Below are 6200 nucleotides of genomic sequence, written 5' to 3'. Positions count from 1 at the left end.
TTTCTCTTCTCCTACTTTTTTAAATGAAGTAATTGCTACAATTTTTCTTACAACCATGTAGCAAGGCATGTTATGTAAGCATGCTCTAGGCAAGGGACAGAGGGACTTTGACAAGTCTCAAAGGTATTGTCCTATCCAGGAAGCTGTATTATTGCCCACTTCGTGTTTTAAAATATTCCCAGTAGATAGTTGGGATAATGATTTGAACAGCCATCTTAATTAATTTTTGTTTGGATTTTTAAAAATTAAGTCTTTTGTTTTAAAACCCCCAGAGTATGAGCAGATTAAAAAAATCATTAATTAAATATTCTAAACAACCAACAATAAGACAAGTAAAATACAGAGGAAAAACTATGCTTTCAGGAAAATACTGTGCCCAGTATCATGTGCTTTAAACTTAAGATCAGAAGCTATCAATGTGCTTAATATTCAATTTTAGGCACCTATATCTGTGTCAGGGAAGCCCATAGAACAACATTAGATTTTTAACTATTCAGCAATTCCTAGGGTCTAAAGAACGCCAAATGCTCATGTGCCACTATTTTTGACAGAATTAGAGACCCTGAATTAACCTTATAAAGATATCCCTGTTTCTTCATGACAGGAATAGATTTGATATTTTGTGACTTACCATTAACTGCTTTGTGAGTGTTACAGCTGTGTGAACTTCTTCTAACAAGCTGAACATGGGAGATTTCCGAATACATCAAAATTGTATGCAGTAATATTTTCTTTTGTGAACAGTAGGTATGACATTTCTGCCAGGCAGTTTAATATGTCATGGTGAGATTAATGAGCAAATGTCTCATAAGTTTATTGTTATCATAGTCTTCTTTGGGTTAACAAATAGGATATTGGCTAAATGATGCATTGTCACTTTTTTTTCCACTTTAGTTGACCTAATTTTCATATCTGCTTTGTATCCCTCTTCCTCTCATTCCCAATAATTAAACATAGATTGGGTGAGTGAAGGAGAAGAGAGGGTAGTTAGCATCTGTTTTGAACTTACTTTATCCCAAGAACTCTGATCCTTTTATCTGTTATCTTACTCAATTCTTTCCTTCCTTCCTCCCTTCCTCCCTCCCTCCCTCCTTCCCTTCCTTCCTTCCTTCCTTCCTTCCTTCCTTCCTTCCTTCCTTCCTTCCTTCTTTCCTTCCTTCCTTCCTTCCTTTCCTACTTGGCTTTAGAGTCTATATCCATTTCTCTACTGCAGATTATAGCCATAAATCCAATAAGAAAAGTTCTCTACTGTTATCCATTATCTGCCCAGGGACTATTTACGCATATTGTTTTAAAACTGTGACTTGAGTAAAAGTTTACAAAACAATTTTTCATTCAACTTTTCATATACACTTTGTTTTATAACATTAATTTTAACACTTACAACTTAATTGCGTTTTCCCACCTCTCTTTATATAGTTCTCCTTTCCACTAATTCTTCTACATTTCTCTATGCCTTCTTTTCTTTTAGTGATATTATGCTGGTTACATTTTTATTGTCTATTGCCTTTCCCTTCATCCATTTTAAAGTACCAAATATCTGTTTACTAATTTTTATTCTTCTCTTCCTCCTTCCCCATCCTGAGTAAACTATCCAAAAGTGATTCTGTGTATGAACCTTGTCTTAACATTTTATAACAATTATTTTCCTACAATATTTGTCCTTTTATGACTGACATATGTTGCTCAGCATGATGTTCTCTAGATGCATTCATGTTATACAGTATTTTTCAAATTCGTTATTTTTTTCAGTGTTGCACAGTATTCCATTGTGTGAATGTACCAAAGTTGTGTTTTGTTGTTTGTTATTTTTTTTAAATTCGTTCCTCCATCGGTGGACACATGGGTTATTTCCACTTCTTTGCTATTGTAAATAATACTACTATGAACATGGATGAGCATGTACCTGTGTCGTAGCTCTCATTTCTTTGGAATATATACCTAGTTGGTGAGATTGATGCATCAAATGGTATACCTTTGTTCAGATTTCTAAGGAGGTGCCAAATTGCTTTCCATTGTGACTGTATCATTTTAAACGCTCACTAGGATAGCATGAAAGTTCTAATATCTCCACATCATGAAGAGTATTTGTAGTTTACTGTCCAATAGAACTTTTCTGTTGTTATAAAAGTGAGATAATTTTCATTATTATTATTCTTCTGTGTCCACCAGTTCTGTTTTCTATATTGACTCTATATACTTTTTCCATCTTCTTTTAATGATTCCTGGCTCATTTAATATTCTGCCCAAAGCACCCTTACGCATTGCAACTTGAGGTTTAAATTTGTTCTTCAGTTCCTTAAACTTAAGAAATCTGAGAGAGTTTGGCTCCTTGCACATTTCATTTTAATACTTTGTCTTCCCCTGCAGCCCTCTGTAATCTTTTGTTCAGCTCTTTAATATCTTGATTTCATCCCTTTGCTTTGGATTCTCGGTGCTCCAGTGTTCTTTTGACATCCATCTTGGTCATTTTATCCTCCTCTGTCTTTGTAATGACCTTTTGCATTCTTCCTGGATGATATTCTTGATATCCTCCCATAGCTTTTTTGGTCTTTGCTCATTAATGTCCAAGGCCTCAAACCTTCCTGAGAATAGGTTTTGAAATTCAGGTGAGATAGACTCATGGTCAAATTTTCTTTCCTGTAGACTTGATTTCAATTTCATCAGCTTATGTTTGAACTTACATATGAGTAGTTGGTGGTCAGTTTCACAATCAGCACCTGGACTGGTTTTCACAGCTCATATTGAGCTTCTCCATTGATTCTTTCCACAGATGTAATCGATCTGATTCTTATGCATACCATTGTTGTTGTTGTTGTCGTTAAGTGACGTCGAGTCGCAGGCAACTCATAGTGCCCCTATGAAGGAGAGTCCTCGACGCTTGGGTGCCTTTCATCCTCTCCCCAGGTTCATAGGGTTTCCGGTGGCAAGCTATTATGGAAGTGGATGCATACCATTAGGTGAAATAAATCCGTGTGTATAGCTGCATTTATGCTTCTTATAAAATGTATTTGTAATGAATAAGTCATTGATCATGCATAATTCTATCATTCTATCTCTGGCTTCGTTTCTGTCACCAAGTCCATGTTTTCCAACTGCTGATCCTTCTTCTCTATTCCCAACTTCTTCATTCCAGTCACCTATTGTTATTAATGCATCTTGATTGCATATTTGATCAACTTCTGACTGCAAAAGCTGGTAGAAATATTCTATTTCTTCCTCTTTGGCTCTGGTTGTTGATGCATATAGTTGAATGATGGTGGTATTCACTGGACTTCACTGTATACATATGGGTATTATCCTGTCACCACATTACATTTCAAGACAGATCTAGAAATGAATTTTTTACCTATGAAGTCAGCCTTATTTTTCTTCACCTTTTTGTCTCAGCATAGTAGATCATATGATCCTTTAACTCAAAATGTCAAATCTAAGTATTCTAAGGAATTGTGGAAGGAGTCAGAAAATAAAAAGAGAAGAAAACACTTAGAATTTCTCAAGTTAGAAGAACTGAAGAACAAATTCAAACTTAGAGTTGCAACACTGAAGGCCGATATGAACAAACTCTTAAATGTTGCAGGAAGTATCAAAAGAAGATTAAAAGAAAATAGAGTCACTGCATCCAAAGGAATTGGTTGGTATTAAAACATTTCAAGAAGTACTATATAGACAAGAGCCAATATTGTACTGAAGGAAAAATTTCAAGATGCACTGAAATTCTTGGCAAAAAAAAAAAATAAGGTCCAAAGACATTCAGATAGCAAACAAACACATGAAGAAATATTCCAAATCCCTAGCTCTAAGAGAGATGCAAATCTAAACAATAATGAGATATTATCTCACCCCAGTAAGAGTAGCAAAATTTAATGGAACAGCAAACAACAAATGCTGCCTAGGTTGTGGAGAAACTGCAACCCTTATTCACTGTTGGTAGGAGTGTAAAATACTGCAACCACTATGGAAGGTAGTATGACGTTTTTTCAAAAAGTTGGAAATAGAAAGACCATTTGACCCAGCAATTCCACTACTGGAAATAAACCCCAAAGAAACCATAACCACCACCCAAGCAGATACATGCACACCCATGTTTATCACAGCTTAGTTCACAATTGCAAACAGTTGGGAACAACCTAAATGCCAATCAACAAAGAAACGGATAGAGAAGCTGTGGTATATTCACACAATGGAATACTATGCTGCATTGGAAAACAAGTAACTCATGAAATATTACACAAAATGGGTGGCCCTGGAGGACTTTATGTTGAGTGAAATATCTCAGTCACAAAAGGACAAATACTTCATAGTGCCACTGTGGTAAAACGGGACTGACATCAGAGTTGGGAGGAGACTGAGAAAGATGGGATAAATTAAGCATGTTGAATTGAGACACATGAGGGAGAGAACTGTTTAAAAAGGTTATATTATTAGGTATTATTGTCATGACAGGTGTCCAGAGTGAAGGCTGCATAGTGAAATGGACTTAGGGGGAGGGATTATATAACAATGAAAGAGTTTTTCTTTTACTTTTCAAAGAGAAGAGTAAACTGGGAGGGAGGTTGGGCCGGGAGAAAAGTGCAACAATGAATGAACTGAAATTCGAAGTCTCTCTAAACTTTCATTAAAATAAAAAAAAAAAGTTACAAAACCCCTATTGATTCTGTGTTCTGATTTTACATCTAAGATAACACTAAGAAGAATAATTCATTATTCCTTTTTGCTAGGTTAAATTTATCCATCTAAAGTAAACCTTTTGAGGTAGTGGTATTCATAGCTTCTTCATTTTCAAGATAAGGATAAAAATGTAACAGAAAGGTCAAAAGCTTACCCAAGACTGCATGGGTAGTAAACGTTACATTTAGACTTGATCTTTTAACTGTCATATTATATACTACCTCTAATATATAATGTATCAGGCAGATAATTTTAAAACTGACAAGAACTTTATTTCTATTCAAATTATTTTAGTTATATATCTTCTGTTAGGATATATAATATCTTGGCATATATTCAGGGTAGCTCAGCGTTGCTGAGGCCTAATTTTCACACAGAGAATAAGAATGGATGGTCTTCTCCTTTATAATTAAGATCATATTTGAAACTGGAAGGGCAATGCAAATTTAAGTAGACTTACTTTAAAATGAAAGAGTAAGAGGTAGATATAAACTCAGCTAATACCAGGAACAAAGTCTCATATTTAGATTCTAAACTATTTACTGGAATATTATTACTTTGCATAATTTCAAACAACTATTAGTTTCAATTTTTCTGACATTAAAATAAATGTTTTTATATTTCAAGTTATTTTTTAATAAAAAATACTTGGCACATTATAAAAAAAAGAGGGTTAAGATTTACCTAATAACTTCAATAAAATGTCCACTAAATGCCATTGAATTGATTCAGATTCACGTCTACCCTCCATTAGCTTCTGGATACTATTATAAAAGGAGATTTTTTTTAAAATTTTACTCCAGATTACTGGTGGACTCAAACTATTGATCTTTCTGTTAGCAATCCAATTTGTAATGTGGTACACCACTAGGCAAAGCATTAGGACCTGCAAGAACTCATTCTTATTACCGTCAAGTTGAAACCATTACATAACTGAGCCAACAATGAGTTTTTGAGGCTGTAAATTATATGAAGGAAACTGCTCATCTTTTCCTCAAAGAATCATGGGTGTATTTCAATTGCCAGGGAGACATGTGCTTTGGCTTTGCAGCACAACTCCCTATGGGCTAATCTGCCAAAGAGCATTTCAGTTTTGTTGTTGTTGTATTTTATCAAGTCAAAAGCAATTCATAGCTGACTTTCCAGCAGATTTTCAGAGGTTGTAAATTACATGTGAGGAGAGTGCCCATCTTTCTCCACTGGAATTCTGGTAGATTCAAATTCATGCCTTTTGGGTTGATAGTACAACTCCTTACCTGCTAGGCCACCAGAGTCTCAATATTCAGTGATAAATACCATTAACATTCTGGTGATACTTCTCTCCCCTCCACCTCTCTACAATTTATAGTGCTGAAATTATACTACGTGTTGGTGTTTTGGTTTTGTGTTTTGTTTTGTTTTGTTTTTTGTTTTTCCTAATTAATATTTCAATACTTGGGATTCCCCATTTGCTTAGTTATCTATTGGTGCATAACAAATTAACTCAAAATTTATTGATTTTAAAAAATAAGCTACCCCCTTTTCTTCCC

This window comes from Elephantulus edwardii, unplaced genomic scaffold (genome assembly GCF_000299155.1).
Source record: "Elephantulus edwardii isolate Elephantulus edwardi_28Jun2011 unplaced genomic scaffold, EleEdw1.0 scaffold00069, whole genome shotgun sequence".
Lineage (NCBI taxonomy): Eukaryota > Metazoa > Chordata > Mammalia > Macroscelidea > Macroscelididae > Elephantulus > Elephantulus edwardii.
The sequence above is the reverse complement of the archived record's forward strand: the minus strand, read 5'-3'. Positions refer to the sequence as shown.